An 18,465-nucleotide genomic window follows, 5' to 3' on the forward strand; every position below is an offset into this window, starting at 1 on the left:
TATTTGTGGCACTGCCATTTTGGTCATATTGGTGTAAAGCGCATGAAGACACTCCATACTGATGGGCTTTTGGAATCACTTGATTATGAATCACTTGGTGCTTGTGAACCATGCCTCATGAGCAAGATGACTAAAACTCTGTTTTCCGGAACAATGGAGCCAGCAACACTTATTGGAAATAATACATACTGATGTATGTGGTCCGATGAATGTTGAGGCTCGCGGCAAGTATCGTTATTTTCTGACCTTCACGGATGATTTGAGCAGATATGGGTATATCTACTTGATGAAACATAAGTCTGGAACATTTGAAAAGTTCAAAGAATTTCAGTGTGAAGTGGAAAATCATTGTAACAAGAAAATAAAATTTCTATGATCTGATCATGGAGGTGAATATTTGAGTTACGAGTTTGGTCTTCATTTGAAGCAATGGGAATAGTTTCGCAACTCACGCCACCTGGAACACCACAACATAATGGTGTGTCCGAGCATCGTAACCGCACTTTATTAGATATGATGCCATCTATGATGCCTCTTACTAATTTACCGCTATCGTTTTGGGGTTATGCTTTAGAGACGGCTGCATTCACGTTAAATACGGCACCATCTAAATCCGTTGAGGCGACACCAAGTTGTCGTTTCTTAAAGTTTAGGGCTGCGATGCTTATGTGAAAAAGCTTCAACCTGATAAGCTCGAACCCAAATCGGAGAAATGTGTCTTCATAGGATACCCAAAGGAGACTGTTGGGTACACCTTCTATCACAGATCCGAAGGCAAGACATTCGTTTCTAGGAATGGATCATTTCTAGAGAAGGAGTTTCTCTCGAAAAAAGTGAGTGGGAGGAAAGTAGAACTTGATGAGATAACTGTACCAACTCCCGAATTGGAAAGTAGTTCATCACAGAAATCAGTTCTAGTGATTTCTACACCAATTAGTGAGGAAGTTAATGATGATGATCATGAAACTTCAGATCAAGTTACTACCGAACCTCGTAGGTCAACCAGAGTACGTTTCGCACCAGAGTGGTACAGTAATCCTATTCTGGACGTCATGTTACTAGACCATGACGAACCTACGAACTATGAGGAAGCGATGATGAGCCCAGATTCCGTGAAATGGCTTGAGGCCATGAAATCTGAGATGGGACCCATGTATGACAACAAAGTGTGGACTTTGGTTGACTTGCCCGATGATCGGCAAGCCATAGAGAATAAATGGATCTTCAAGAACAAGACTGACGCTGACGGTAATGTTACTGTCTACAAAGCTCGACTTGTTGCGAAAGGTTTCCGACAAGTTCAAGGAGTTGACTACGATGAGACCTTCTCACTGATACGTCTCCAACGTATCTATAATTTTTTATTATTCCATGCTATTATATTACCTATTTTGGATGTTTTGCGCTTTACTTTACACTTTTATATCATTTTTGGGACTAACCTACTAACCGGAGGCCCAGCCTGTATTGCTGTTTTTTTGCCTATTTCAGTGTTTCGAACAAAAGAAATATCAAACGGAGTCCAAACGGAATAAAACCTTTAGGAGCGATATTTTTGGAACAAACGTGATCTAGAGGACTTGGAGTGCAAGTCAAGAAACAATCGAGGAGGCGACGAGGGTGGAGGGCGCCCCCCCCCTACTGGGCACACCCCCTATCTCGTGGGCCCCTCGGGCGTCCACCGACCTACTTCTTCCTCCTATATATACCCACGTACCCCGAGAACATCAGAGGCGACCACGAAAAACTATTTCCACCACCGTAACCTTCTGTATCTGTGAGATCCCATCTTGGAGCCTTCGTCGGTGCTCCGCCGGAGGTGGAATCGACCATGGAGGGCTTCTACATCAACACCATAGCCTCTCTGATGAGTTGTGAGTAGTTTACCACAGACCTTCGGGTCCATAGTTATTAGCTAGATGGCTTCTTCTCTCTCTTTGGATCTCAATACCATGTTCTCCTTGATCTTCTTGGAGATCTATTCGATGTAACTCTTTTTGCGGTGTGTTTGTCGAGATCCGATGAATTGTGGGTTTATGATCAAGTTTATCTATGAGAAATATTTGAATCTCCTCTGAATTCTTTTGTGTGTGATTAAGTTATCTTTGCAAGTCTCTTCGAATTCTCGGTTTGGTTTGGCCTACTAGATTGATCTTTCTTGCAATGGGAGAAGTACTTAGCTTTGGGTTCAATCTTGCGGTGTCCTTTCCCAGTGACAGCAGGGGCAGCAAGGCACATATTGTATTGTTGCCATCGAGGATAAAAAGATGGGGTTTATATCATATTGCATGAGTTTATCCTTCTACATCATGTCATATTTATTAATGCGTTACTCTGTTCTTTTTGAACTTAATATTCTAGATGCATGCTGGATAGCGGTCGATGTGTGGAGTAATAGTAGTAGATGCAGGCAAGAGTCAGTCTACTTTTCATGGACGTGATGCCTATATACATGATCATGCCTAGATAATCTCATAATTATTCGCTTTTCTACCAATTGCTCGACAGTAATTTGTTCACCCACCGTACTATTTATGCTATCTTGAGAGAAGCCACTAGTGAAACCTATGGCCCCCGGGTCTATCTTTTATCATATAAGCTTTCAATCTACTTTTATTTGCATCTTTACTTTTCCAATCTATATTATAAAATACCAAAAATATATTTATCTTATCATATTATCTCTATCAGATCTCACTTTCGCAAGTGGCCTTGAAGGGAATGACAACCCCTTTATTGTGTTGGTTGCGAGTTCCTGTTTGTTTGTGTAGGTGCGTGGGACTTTTGAGGAGCCTCCTACTAGATTGATACCTTGGTTCTCAAAAACTGAGTGAAATACTTACGCTACTATTGTTGCATCACCCTTTCCTCTTCAAGGAAAACCAATGCAAGCTCAAGACGTGGCAAGAAAGATTTCTGGCGCCGTTGCCGGGGAGGTCTTCACTCAAGTCAAGACATACCAAGTTCCCATCACAAACTCATCTCCCTCGCACTTACATTATTTGCCATTTGTCTCTCGTTTTCCTCTCCCCCACTTCACCTTTGCCGTTTTATTCGCCCTCTCTTTCCCAATCTCCTCTCTCTTTCGTTTGCCTTTTTTTGTTTGCTTGTGTGTTGGATTACTTGTCGCGATGGCGCAAGATAATACCAAATTGTGTGATTTCTCCAATACCAATAATAATGATTTCCTTAGCACTCCGATTGCTCCTCTTAATGATGTTGAGTCTTGTGAAATCAATACTGCTTTGCTGAATCTTGTTATGAAAGATCAATTCTCCGGCCTTCCTAGTGAAGATGCCGCTACCCATCTAAACAAATTTGTTGATTTGTGTGAGATGCAAAATAAGAAAGATATGGATAATGATATTGTTAAATTGAATTTATTTTCGTTTTCACTTAGAAATCGTGCTAAAGTTTGGTTTTCGTCTTTGCCTAAGAATAGTATTGATTCATGGAACAAGTGCAAAGATGCTTTTATCTCTAAGTATTTTCCTCCCGCTAAGATCATCACTCTTAGGAACGATATTATGAATTTTAAACAACTTGATCATGAGCATGTTGCCCAATCTTGGGAAAGAATGAAATTGACGATTCGCAATTGCCCTACTCATGGTTTGAATTTATGGATGATCATACAAAAATTTTATACCAGATTGAATTTTGCTTCTAGAAATCTTTTAGATTCGGCCGCGGGAGGCACGTTTATGGAAATCACCTTAGGAGAAGCTACAAAACTCCTTGATAACATTATGGCTAATTATTCTCAATGGCACACCGAAAGATCTACTAGTAAAAAAGTGCATGCTATAGAAGAAATTAATGTTTTGAGTGGAAAGATGGATGAACTTATGAAATTGTTTGCTACTAAGAGTGCTCCTATTGATCCCAATGATATGCCTTTGTCTACTTTGATTGAGAATAATAATGAATCTATGGATGCGAATTTTGTTGGTAGGAATAATTTTGGAAACAATGCTTATGGAGGAAACTTTAATCCTAGACTGTTCCCTAGTAATTCCTCTAATAATTATGGAAATTCCTACGATAATTCTTATGGTAATTTTAATAAGATGCCCTCTGATTTTGAGAATAGTGTTAAAGAATTTATGATCTCTCAAAAGAATTTTAATGCCTTGCTTGAAGAAAAATTGCTCAAAGTTGATGATTTGGCTAGGAACGTTGATAGACTCTCGCTTGATGTTGATTCTCTGAATCTTAGATCTACTCCTCATAAACATGATATCAATGAGTCTCTCAAATCTATGAGAATTTCAATTGATGAGTGCAAAGAAAGAACCGCTAGATTGCGTGCTTAGAAATATTGCTTTATAAAAGCGTGTTATTCTAGTTTCCATGAAAATAATGATGAAGATCTTAAAGCTATTGATGTGTCCCCTATTAGATCTTTGTTTTGCAATATGAATCTTAATAATGATGGGACTGGAGATGAGTCAACTTTAGTTAAAAGGCGTCCCAATGATTCGGAGTTTTTAGATCGTGATGCTAAATTTGGTAAAAGTGGGATTGGAGAGGTCAAGACTTTAAATAGCATTGAACCCACTATCTTGGATTTCAAGGAATTTAATTATGATAATTTTTCTCTAGAAGAGTGTATTTCCTTGTCGTAATCCATTGTGAATTTTCCTCATGCTTATAGTCAACAATAGGTATAGAAACTTCCAAATTAAGAGTGTATTTCCTTGATGCAATCTTTTGATGAAAAACTTAATTTGGAAGTTTCTATACCTAGAAAACTTTATGATGAGTGGGAACCTACTATAAAGATTAAAATTAAACATCATGAGTGTTATGCTTTATGTGATTTGGGTGCTAGTGTTTCCACGATTCCAAAAACTTTATGTGATATTCTAGGTTTCCATGAACTTATGATTGCTCTTTAAATTTGCACCTTGCGGATTCCACCATGAAAAAGCCAATGGGAAGGATCAATGATGTTCTCATTGTTGCAAATAGGAATTTGGTGCCCGTAGATTTTATCGTTCTTGATATAGATTGCAATCTTTCTTGTCCTATTATTCTCGGTAGACCTTTCCTTAGAACAATTGGTGCGATTATTGATATGAAGGAAGGGAATATTAGATTCCAATTTCCATTAAGGAAAGGCATGGAGCACTTTCCAAGAAAGAAAGTTAAATTACCTTATGAGTCTATCATGCGAGCTACTTATGAATTGAGTGCCAAATATGGCACTACTTAGATCTATCCTCGCTTTTATGCCTAGCTAGGGGCGTTAAACGATAGCGCTAGTTGGGAGGCAACCCAATTTTATTTGTGTTTTTTGTTTTTGTTTATGTTTAGTAATAAATTTTGCATCTACCTTATGTTTAGATGTGTTTTCATGTTTTATTTAGTATTTGTGCCAAGTAGAACCTATAGGATAACCTATGGTGATAGTTAATTTGATTTTGCTGAAAAACAGAAACTTTGCGTGCACGAAAATAATTTTAGTAATTCACAGAAACGTGATTTTGCGTTGATTCTTTTTTCTGTAGATCAATAGACAAATTTCCCAGGACTTCCTATTTTGGTAGGATTTTTAGAGTTCCATAAGTATTTGACAGTTACATATTGCTACAGACTGTTCTGTTTTTGACAGATTCTGTTTTTCGTGTGTTGTTTGCTTATTTTGATGCATCTATGGCTAGTATGTAAGGATATGAACAATAGAAAAGTTGAAATACAGTAGGTTTAGCACCAATATAAATAAAGAATGAGTTTATTACAGTACCTTATGTGGTGGCTTTTCTTTCTTTCACTAACGGAGCTTATGAAATTTCCTGTTGAGTTTTGTGTTGTGAAGTTTTCAAGTTTTGGGTAAAGATTTGATGGACTATGGATTAAGGAGTGGAAAGAACCTAAGCTTGGGGATGACCATGGCACCCCAAGATATTCAAGAATAGCCAAAAGCCTAAGCTTGGGGATGCCCCGGAAGGCATCCCCTCTTTCATCTTTGTTTATCGGTAACTTTACTTGGAGCTATATTTTTATTCGCCACATGATATGTGTTTTGCTTGGAGCGTCTTGTATGATATTAGTCTTTGCTTTTTAGTTTTCCAAAATCATCCTTGCTGTACACACCTTTTTGGAGAATCCCACTTGATTAGAATTTATTAGAATACTTTATGCGCTTCACTTATATCTTTTGAACTAGATAGTTTTTGCTCTAGTACTTCACTTATATCTTTTAGAGCATGGCGGTGGCTTAATTTTGAAGAAATTGTTGATCTCTCATGCTTCACTTATATTATTTTGAGAGTCTTTTAGAACAGCATGGTATTTTATATGGTTATAAATTTGGTCCTAGAATGATGAGCATCCAAGTTGGGTATAATAAAAACTATCATAGAAAGTGCATTAAACACTAGGATCAATTTGATGGTTGATAATTGTTTTGAGATATAAAGGTGGTAATGTTAGAGTCATGCTAGTGGGTAATTATGAAATTGAGAAATACTTGTGTTGAAGTTGGCAAGTCCCGTAGCATGCACGTATGGTAAAACTTGTGTGACAAATTTGTTGCATGAGGTGCTCTTTTGATTGTCTTCCTTATGAGTGGCAGTCGGGGACGAGCGATGTTCTTTTCCTACCAATCTACCCCTCTAGGGGCATGCGTAGTAGTACTTTGCTTCGAGGGCAAGTAGACTTTTGCAATAAGTATATGAGTTCTTTATGACTAATGTGAGTCCATGGATATACGCACACTCACACTTCCACTTTGTTAGCCTCTATTGTGTCGCGCAACTTTCGCCTGTATCATGCACCCATTATTTACCTTCCTCAAAACAGCCACCATACCTACCTATTATGGCATTTTCATAGCCATTCCGAGATATATTGTCATGCAACTTTCCACCGTTCCGTTATTATGACACGCTTCATCATTGTCATATTGCTCTTTGCATGATCATGTAGTTGACATTGTATTTGTGACAAGGCCACCCTCATAATTTTCATACATGTCACTCTTGATTCATTGCATATCCCGGTATACCGCCGGAGGCATTCATATAGAGTCATATTTTGTTCTAAGTGTTGAGTTGTAAATCTCGAGTTGTAAATTAATAAAAGTGTGATGATCTTTATTATTAGAGCATTATCCCAGGTGAGGAAAGGATGATGAAGACTATGATTCCCCCACAAGTCAGGATGAGACTTCAGACTTTAAAAAAAAGAGTCCAAAGAGCCCACCAAATAAAAAAAAGAGAAAGGCCAAATAAAAAAAGAGAAAGGCCAAATAAAAAATAAAAAAATGAGCGAAAAAGGGAGAAGGGACAATGCTACTATCTCTTTTCCACACTTGTGCTTCAAAATAGCACCATGATCTTCATGATAGAGAGTTTCTTGTGTTGTCACTTTCATATACTAGTGGGAATTTTTCATTATAGAACTTGGCTTGTATATTCCAATGATGGGCTTCCTCAAAATGCCCTAGGTCTTCGTGAGCAAGCAAGTTGGATGCACACCCACTTAGTTTCTTTTGTTGAGCTTTTATACATTTATAGCTGTAGTGAATCCGTTGCATGGCAATCCCTACTCACTCACATTGATATCTATTGATGGGCATCTCCATAGCCCGTTGATACGTCTAGTTGATGTGAGACTATCTTCTCCCTTTTTTGTCCTCACAACCACCACCATATACCACCATAGTGCTATGTCCATGGCTTGCGCTCATGTATTGCGTAAGAGTTGAAAAATCTGAAGCGCGTTAAAAAGTATGAACCAATTGCTCGGCTCGTCATCGGGGTTGTGCATGATGGGAGTATTTTGTGTGATGAAAATGAAGCATGGCCTAACTATATGATTTTGTAGGGATAAGCTTTCTTTGGCTATGCTATTTTGATAGAACATGATTATTTGTTAGTATGCTTCCAGTATTACTATTTTTATGTTTTATAAGCTTTTATCTTGAATCATTTGGACCTGAACAATAATGCCACAATAAAGAAAATTACATTGAGAATTATGCTAGGTAGCATTCCACATCAAAAATTCTGTTTTTATCATTTACCTACTCGAGGACGAGCAGGAATTAAGGTTGGGGATGCTTGATACGTCTCCAACATATCTATAATTTTTGATTGTTCCATGCTATTATATTACCTATTTTGGATATTTTTAGGCTTTACTTTACACTTTTATATCATTTTTGGGACTAACCTACTAACCGGAGGCCCAGCCGGTATTGCTATTTTTTTGGCCTATTTCAGTGTTTTGAAGAAAAGGAATATCAAACAGAGTCCAAACGGAATGAAACCTTCGGGAGCGATCTTTTTGGAACAAACGTGATCCAGAGGACTTGGAGTGCAAGTCAAGAAACAATCGAGGAGGCCACGGGGGTGGAGGGCGTCCCCCTCCTACTGGGCACGCCCCCCTATCTCGTGGGCCCCTCGGACGTCCACCGACATACTTCTTCCTCCTATATATACCCACGTACCCCGAGAACATCAAAGGCGACCACAAAAAACTATTTCCACCACCGTAACCTTCTGTATCCGCAAGATCCCATCTTGGAGCCTTCGCCGGTGCTCCGCCGGAGGGGGAATCAACCAAGGAGGGCTTCTACATCAACACCATAGCCTATCTAATGAGTTGTGAGTAGTTTACCACAGACCTTCGGGTCCATAGTTATTAGCTAGATGGCTTCTTCTCTCTCTTTGGATCTCAATACCTTGTTCTCCTTGATCTTCTTGGAGATCTATCCGATGTAACTCTTTTTGCGGTGTGTTTTTCGAGATCCGATGAATTGTGGGTTTATGATCAAGTTTATCTATGAGAAATATTTGAATCTCCTCTGAATTCTTTTATGTGTGATTAAGTTATCTTTGCAAGTCTCTTCGAATTATCAGTTTGGTTTGGCCTACTAGATTGATCTTTCTTGCAATGGGAGAAGTGCTTAGTTTTTGGGTTCAATCTTGCGGTGTCCTTTCCAAGTGACAGTAGGGGTAGCAAGGCACATATTATATTGTTGCCATCGAGGATAAAAAGATGGGGTTTATATCATATTGCATGAGTTTATCCCTCTACATCATGTCATCTTTCTTAATGTGTTACTTTGTTCTTTATGAACTTAATACTCTAGATGCATGCTGGATAGCGGTCGACGTGTGGAGTAATAGTAATAGATGCAGGCAGGAGTCGGTCTACTTGTCATGGACGTGATGCCTATATACATGATCATGCCTAGATAATCTCATAATTATTCGCTTTTCTATCAATTGCTCGACAGTAATTTGTTCACCCACCGTACTACTTATGCTATCTTGAGAGAAGCCACTAGTGAAACCTATGGCCCCCGGGTCTATCTTTTATCATGTAAGCTTTCAATCTACTTTTATTTGCATCTTTACTTTTCCAATCTATATTATAAAATACCAAAAATATATTTATCTTATCATATTATCTCTATCAGATCTCACTTTCGCAAGTGGCCTTGAAGGGATTGACAACCCCTTTATTGCGTTGGTTGTGATTTCTTGTTTGTTTGTGTAGGTGCGTGGGACTTTTGAGGAGCTTCCTACTGGATTGATACCTTGGTTCTCAAAGACTGAGGGAAATACTTACGCTACTATTGCTGCATCACCCTTTCCTCTTCAAGGAAAACCAACGCAAGCTAAAGACATAGCACTCATCCGTAGCGATGCTTAAGTCTGTCCAAATCATGTTAGCAATTGCCGCATTTTATGATTATGAAATTCGGCAAATGGATGTCAAAACTGCATTCCTTAATGGATATCTTAAAGAAGAGTTGTATATGATGCAACCAGAAGGTTTTGTCGATCCAAAAGGTGCTAACAAAGTGTGCAAGCTCCAACGATCCATTTATGGACTGGTGCAAGCCTCTCGGAGTTGGAATGTACGCTTTGATGGTGTGATCAAAGCATATGGTTTTATACAGACTTTTGGAGAAGCCTATATTTACAAGAAAGTGAGTGGGAGCTCTGTAGCATTTCTGATATATATGTGGATGACATATTGTTGATCGGAAATGATACAGAATTTCTGAATAGCATAAAAGGATACTTGAATAAGAATTTTTCAATGAAAGACCTCGATGAAGCTGCTTATATATTGGGCATCAAGATCTATAGAGATAGATCAAGACGCTTAATTGGACTTTCACAAAGCATATACCTTGATAAAATTTTGAAGAAGTTCAAAATGGATTAGTCAAAGAAAGGATTCTTGCCTGTGTTACAAGGTGTGAAGTTGAGTGAGACTCAATGGCCGACCACTGCAGAAGATAGAGAGAAAATGAAAGTCATTCCCTATGCTTCAGCCATAGGTTCTATAATGTATGCAATGTTGTGTACCAGACCTAAGGTGTGCCTTGCTATAAGTATAGTAGGGAGGTACCAAAGTAATCCAGAAGTGGATCACTAGACAGCGATCAACAACATCCTGAAATACCTGAAAAGGACTAAGGATATGTTTCTCGTTTATGGAGGTGACAAAGAGCTCGTCGTAAATGGTTACGTCGATGCAAGCTTTGACACTAACCTGGATGGCTCTAAGTCGCAAACTGGATACATATTTATATTGAATGGAGGAGCTATCAGTTGGTGCAGTTCCAAGCAAACCGTCGTGGCGGGATCTACGTGTGAAGCGGAGTACATAGCTACTTCGAAAGCAGCAAATGAAGGAGTCTGGATGAAGGAGTTCATATCCGATCTAGGTGTCAAACCTAGTGCATTGGGTCCAATGAAAATCTTTTGTGACAATACTAGAGCAATAGCCTTGGCGAAGGAATCCAGATTTCATAAGAGAACCAAACACATCAGGAGACACTTCAATTCCATCCGCGATCAAGTCAAGGAAGAAGACATAGAGATTTGCAAAATACATACGGATCTGAATGTAGCAGACCTGTTGACTAAGCCTCTCTCACAAGCAAAACATGATCAGCACCAAGACTCCATGGGTGTTAGAATCATTACTGTGTAATCTAGATTATTGAGTCTAGTGCAAGTGGGAGACTGAAGTAAATATGCCCTAGAGGCAATAATAAAGTTGTTTTTTATATTTCCTTATATCATGATAAATGTTTATTATTTATGCTAGAATTGTATTAACCGGAAACTTAGTACATGTGTGAATTCATAGACAAACAGACTGTCCCTAGTATGCCTCTACTTGACTAGCTCATTAATCAAAGATGGTTAAGTTTCCTAGCCATTGACATGTGTTGTCATTTGATGAACGGGATCACATCATTAGAGAATGATGTGATGGACAAGACCCATCTGTTAGCTTAGCATTAATAATCGTTTAGTTTTATAGCTATTGCTTTCATCATGACTTACACATGTTGCTCTGACTATGAGATTATGCAACTCCCGAATACTGGAGGAACACAATGTGTGCTATCAAACATCACAACATAACTGGGTGATTATAAAGATGCTCTACAGGTGTCTCCGATGGTGTTTGTTGAGTTGGCATAGATCGAGATTAGGATTTGTCACTCCGTGTATCAGAGAGGTATATCTGGGCCCTCTCGGTAATGCACATCACTATGAGCCTTGCAAGCAGTGTGACTAATGAGTTAGTTACGGGATGACGCATTAGGAAACGAGTAAAGAGACTTGTCGGTAACGAGATTGAACTAGGTATGATGATACCGACGATCGAATCTCGGGCAAGTAACATACCGATGACAAAGGGAACAACGTATGTTGTTATGCGGTTTGACCTATAAAGATCTTCGTAGAATATGTAGGATCCAATATGAGCATCCAGGTTCCACTATTGGTTATTGACCGGAGATGTGTCTCTGTCATGTCTACATAGTTCTCGAACTCGTAGGGTCCGCACGCTTAACGTTCGATGACGATTTGCATTATGAGTTATATGATTTGATGACCGAAGTTTGTTCGGAGTCCCGGATGAGATCACGGACATGACGAGGAGTCTCGAAATGGTCGAGACATAAAGATTCATATATTGGAAGGTTACATTCGGACACCGGAATGGTTCGAGTTGTTTCAGATAAGTTTCGGAGTACCGGGGGTTACCGGACCCCCCCCCCCCGGAAGTTCATGTGCCTTCATGGGCCTTAGTGGAAAGGAGAGGAGGGCCACAAGGTAGCCCCCCCCCATGGCCAGTCCGAATTGGACTAGGGAGGGGGGCGCCGCCCCCTCTTTCCTTCTCCCCTCTTCCTCCTTCCCTCCTTCTCCCTCTCTTGGATGGAAGGGGACTCCAACTAGGATTGGGAATCCTAGTTGGACTCCCCATGGCGCGCACCCTCCTTGGCCGGCCCCCTCGTCCTCCCCTCCTTTATATACATGGGAGGGGGCACCCCAAAGACACACCAAAGTTTCTCTTAGCTGTGTGCGGTGCCCCCCTCCACAGTTACACACCTCGGTCATATCGCCGTAGTGCTTAGGCGAAGCCCTGCGCTGGTAACTTCATCATCACCGTCACCACACCGTCGTGCTGACTGAATTCTCTCTCGGCCTCAACTGGATCCAGAGCTCGACGGACGTCATCGAGCTGAACGTGTGCTGAACACGGATGTACCGTACGTTCGGTGCTTGGATCGGTTGGATCGCGAAGACGTTCGACTACATCAACCGCGTTACTAAACACTTCCACTTTCGGTCTATGAGGGTACGTGGAGACACTCTTCCCGCTTGTTGCTATGCTTCTCCTAGATAGATCTTGCGTGATCGTAGGAATTTTTTTTAAATTACTAAGTTCCCCAACAAAGACACATTAGAATTACTCCAAAAAGCATTATTATGCAATAAAACAATATAAATAACAGCAAGAAAATATGATGCATAATGGACGTACCAACAAGGTCCATGCCGGTTTGTGGCAGGACTTCTTTTCTTCTCGCCTTATCTAGTTTGTAAACTCTTTAAAAAAAATTGAAATATATTCAGGTGGGGAGTCCCCCCTCCCGCCGTGGTGACATTTTCAAAAAACACTATGTTGTAGCATAACCATATCTCCTAAAACTCTAAGATCCCTAGAGAGGGAGGCTCCTTATATACAAAATTGTTTCGAAGTGTATGGTCAATAGGCTACGTCCTTTGCTCACTGATCTTATTTCAGATAATTAAAGTGCTTTTATTCCTGGACGGTTGATATCAATAATGCTATCATTGCATTCGAGTGTATTCATCGTATACAATCTTTGCGTCAGGAATCCTCGGCTTTATGTGCGTATAAGTTGGATTTATCCAAGGCGTACGATCGTGTTGATTGGATTTTTCTGGAGAAAGCTCTTCTCAAATGGGGCTTTGCTCCGGTTTGGGTTGACCGCATTATGGCTTGTGTTTCTTCAGTTAAATATTCTATTAAGTTTAATGGTAAATTATTGGAGTCATTCTCACCGTCAAGAGGGCTGCGACAAGGTGATCTATTGTCCCCCTTTCTATTCCTATTTGTTGCTGATGCATTATCTGCTCTATTCAGTAAGTCCATGGCCGAGGAGGGATTGGAAGGGATTAAGATATGCCGAAGAGCCCCGATTATTTCACACCTACTTTTCGCAGATGATTCTTTGTTATTTTTCCGTGCTTCCATACAACAGGCAACGTTGGTGAGAGGTTTGTTGAACATTTATGCTTTGGCGACAGGGCAACTCATAAACCCTTCAAAGTGTTCCATCCTATTTTCTGACAATTGTTTGGTGACGGAGGCCGGGGGAGTAAAGTCAATACTGGAGGTGACTCAAGAGGTTTTTGATCCTAAGTATCTTGGTCTGCCAGTTCCTGAAGGAAGAATGCATAAAGGGAAATTTGAAACATTGCAGGACAGACTAAGTAAGAGACTTATTGATTGGAGTGAACAATATATGGTCTCTTCTAGCAAAGAATTATTAATAAAATCTATTGCGCAAGCTATACCCACTTATGTGATGAGTGTATTCCGGTTGCCGGTGTTAGTACTTGATGATCTTACACAGTTAATGCGGCAATATTGGTGGGGAGTGGATAAAGGAAAACAGAAGATGGCATGGTAGAGTTGGGATAAAATGAGATTACCAAAGTCCAAAGGTGGTTTGGGCTTCCGGGACATGCGAGCTTTTAATCAAGCACTGCTTGTGAAGCAGGCTTGGCGACTCCTTGATTCTCCAGATAGCTTATGTGCTCGCTTATTACGTTCGAAATATTATCCCAATGGTAATTTGTTGGATGTAGTATTTTCAGGAAATTCTTCAGCTGTATGGAAGGGAATTGAACATGGTTTAGAGCTTGTTAAAAAAGAAATCATTTGGCGAGTTGGAGATGGATCTTTGATTCGTACATGGAGGGACCCTTGGATCCCACGGGGTCATAATCTCCGACCGGTCACACCCAAAGGTAACTGTCGTTTTAATCGGGTGGTTGATTTCCTTCATGAAAATGGTGCTTGGTTGGTGCAACGTTTGAATAACCATTTCTGGCCGATGGACGTCTAGGAAATTCTAAAGATTCGAACCTCACCTAGTCGACGGCAGGACTTCTTCGCCTGGCACCCGGAGAAGAATGGCTAGTTTACAGTGAAAAGTGTGTATCACTTAGCGATGGCCGAGCATGATGATCAGTTTTCTGGTGGATCTTCCAGTGCTAATCCTGAAGGAAATCGATCTGTTTGGAATATTATATGGCGTTCAAATGTTCCTCTATGTATGAAGCACATGGCTTGGCGTGCGGCGACGGGTGCATTAGCGACTACAACTTGCATGCAATATATAGGCACTTGACGCGGCGTGGAACTTGTCCACTCTGTGGTATAACCGATGAGGAAAGCTACCATGCACTAGTTGCATGCAGCCATGCACGTAGTATTTGGGAGGGCATGAGGCGTGTTTGGTCTCTCCCCCACGATCATCTCTTTGTTAACAGTGGACAGGAATGGTTGCTTAATTTATTGCTTAACTGTAACGAGGCAGAGAGGGATCGAGTACTAATGCTCATTTGGCGTATATGGCAATTACGTAATGATCTTGCTCATGATAAAGAGGTTCCTCCAGTAGATATTACTGTTGACTTTTTAGTGAGCTATATGAATTCTATTTGTGATGCCAAGAAGTTGAGCACTGAGGAAATACTCAAAGGGAAAATGCCGGTTGCTGATTGGGCTTTGGCCGAAGTGAGAATTAATCCTGCTCCTAAGCAGGGCCGGCCCTGGGGAGGGGCAGGGGGGGGCGGCCGCCCCGGGCCCCCCAAATCCAGGGGCCCCCTCCCAGGTTCGCAGGTAGCCTAGGCGATGCAAGGATGCAAAAACGTAGTACGCTCAGATTACCATTCAGTCAACAGGTAGCCATGCACGTAGTAGCCCACGAGGCCACGACCAGTGCTCTTTTTCTCGTGATTGCCGGGGCCAAGGGGCCCTCGGGTGTAGCGAACAAAGATATTGGGCCTAGCCCAGCGCACAAGGGGCATGTTGTAGCACACGACGCCCACGCCAAACTCTAGCCCTAACGCAGCAAGACCATCGCCTTTATGCGGTCGCGGCGGCGGCAACCATGGAGAAGGAGCAGGCCTGTGGACTCACATCGTGGGGCTGTGGTAAGATTGGATCGCCCTTTTTTGATCGAATCCAATGAGGTTCTATGCAGCCCCTGCCCCTGGTTGTATGGATTTTGAGATTTGCCCTTCCTTGCTCCCGGCCGGAAAAGTTGTAGTCACCATGAGCAGAATCCTTTACTTGGTATTACAAAATTAGGAGCCGTGACGTTATTGTTCGATTATGAATTAGTTGTTGTTGCTGTTGAATCGAATAGCAAGTCGAGTAAGTACCTTAGCCAATATGGTGTGTTTACGCAATGCACAGTTTATTGTTATAACTCGGTTATGATTGACACTTATGATTTAGTGTAGAAAATGTTAGTAGCACAAAATAGGTCCGAAGCACATGTTGGATTTTGAGTAATAAACATTATGTATACTTTGTAATTCAGAATCTGGAAAAATTGGCAAATGAAGTAAATGTGGTGGAGGATATAATAGCTACCGAATCTGAAGCGAGATGGATATTCTACATAGTTATGTTCCTTGATTCTGAGACGATGTCTACTGAAAGAAGATTAACCACTAAGGTGCGCCAAATTCTCTAAGAACTCGCTGTTTAACCTGATGATCAATTCTATGATTTTGTAGCGCTGCTGCAAAAACTTATCTCAAAGCATTCAGATGGTTCCTTCCCTGTGGAAGATTTAAACTTAAATCTCCAATATCAAAGTGGATAGAAAATATGTAAATTGTATATTATTTTGAAACTTCTATCAAGGGGCCCCGAATTTTATTTTCGCCCCGGGCGCCCAAACTCTCAGGACCGGCCCTGCTCCTAAGCCTTGGCCACCTCCTACTACAGACTCTGTTGCTCTATCAGTTGATGGATCTTTTTCAGTTGATTCTGGCGCCGCAGCCATAGGGATGATTCTTCGGCGACATGATGGATCAGTTATTTTTGCAGCATACCGGTATATTTTCAATTGCAATGATGCACTAGAAGTGGAGATACATGCGCTTATGCAAGGGATGACACTTGCTATACAACACTCCAATTGTCCGGTGATTGTTCAATCTGATTCTAGTGTGGCGTTATCGAGTTTGACAGGAGATGGATTGATTCGTTCTGCCTATGGACATCTCGTAGCTGAAATTAAGGCGTTGATGAGGGATAGGGAGTTTATTCCCCAGAAATTAAATAGGGATCAAAATAGAGTCGCTGACCGCTTGGCTAATTATAGTCGCGTAGAGTGTACTACAGCTGTGTGGATGCATCTAGGACCACCATGTATCGAGGATCTTTTTCCTCACGACTGTAACTCTATCAATTTGAAATAAAACTCCTTTTTCGTCGCAAAAAAAAAAGAGGGAGGCTCCTGGTGAATCACAGGGCTATGGGTTGTGTCCTCGGCCCTATGTTCCTATGGCGTTGTTTTCAACCCTTGGGTCGGTTTACATGTATTCGTGGCGGCTGGGGGTGTGCATCGTATGCACGTGTTGATTCCTTGGTGCCTTTCTTGCTGGGCGTCCTGTTGGTTTGGGTGTGAGGGCGACGACGCACGACTGACAGTGACATCCTCTCTCCTTTGCCTCTCCATCCATCAGCTCCTCACATCCCACTTCTTCCCTTTCCCTCACCCCAGCCGGCAACCCCTCCCATCCCTCCTCTCTCTCCTTTCCCTCCGATAGCCGATGTCACCAGCCCTGTCCTCGTGCACCACGGGAATATGGTGGAGGAGAACTGCAACGTGGTGGTCTTGTGTGCATGCTCCTGCTATGTCTGGTAGTGTGCTCGCTCCCGGGGATGACCTCGCACGCCACATGCGTTAAGGGAGCACGCCATGCCGCCATGGCATCCACCCTGTTGGCCTCACTTTCAAGTGAATAAATCGAAGTCACTACCTGTCACGCCCAATATGCGACCCTATCCAAAAGGATTCGAAGGTTCCACCAAAGATAGACCCGCATATTGGGACGCTTTTGCAAGGTGAATATCATTACATCAACATTACATAATAGAGGGGATACATCCAATACATACAATGTCACATGAATACAACAATACCACATACAAGAACAACATCCGACTACGGATGAATCATAAACAGAAACTCAAACAATATCCACCCTGCTAGCCCAGGCTGCCGACCTGGAACCTATCCCCTGATCGAAGAAGCAGAAGAAGAAAATCAACGCAAGCAAGCATCGCTCTCGCGTCATGATCATCGCATAACCTGTACCTGCAACTGTTGTTGTAGTAATCTGTGAGCAACGAGGACTCAACAATCCTATTACCATGGATATCAAGACTAGCAAAGCTTAATAGGAAAGGAAGGGGTAAAGTGGTGAGGTTGCAGCAGCGACTAAGCATGATATGGTGGCTAACATACGCAAATGAGAGCGAGAAGAGAAACAAAGGAACGGTCGTGAACTAGTAATGATCAAGAGGTGATCCTGAACACCTACTTACGTCAAACATAACACAGAAACCGTGTTCACTTCCCGGACTCCACCGAGAAGAGACCATCACGGCTACACACGCGGTTGATGCGTTTTAATTCGGATCTGGTGTCAAGTTATCTACAACCGGACATTAACAAATTCCCATCTGCCACATAACCGCGGGCACGGCTCTCGAAAGTTTAAACCCTGCAGGGGTGTCCCAACTTAGCCCATGACAAGCTCTCGCGATCAACGAAGGAATAGACCTTCTCCCAGGAAGACCCGATCAGTCTCGGAATCCCGGTTTACAAGACATTTCGACAATGGTAAAACAAGACCAGCAAAGCCACCCGATGCGCCGACAATCCCGATAGGAGCTGCGCATATCTCGTTCTCAGGGCACACCGGATGAGCAAGACGTCGGGTTGGCATAGACCCTGGTTGCCCAGGAGGCGCCGGACATCGCTCGGTTTTGACCAACACTTAGACAAGCATTGGCCCGGGGGGGCTAAAATAAAGATGACCCTCGAGAGAGCGACTCCCAAGGGAAAAAGTA

The 18,465-nt window shown here is 41.7% G+C and overlaps 1 pseudogene; it reads left to right on the top strand.

Annotated features, from left to right (window-relative positions):
* Positions 1-18,465, top strand: part of LOC119279228 — a 132,107-nt pseudogene that overhangs the window by 95,097 nt on the left and 18,545 nt on the right.

This window comes from Triticum dicoccoides, chromosome 3B (genome assembly GCF_002162155.2).
Source record: "Triticum dicoccoides isolate Atlit2015 ecotype Zavitan chromosome 3B, WEW_v2.0, whole genome shotgun sequence".
In the NCBI taxonomy this organism is placed as follows: domain Eukaryota; kingdom Viridiplantae; phylum Streptophyta; class Magnoliopsida; order Poales; family Poaceae; genus Triticum; species Triticum dicoccoides.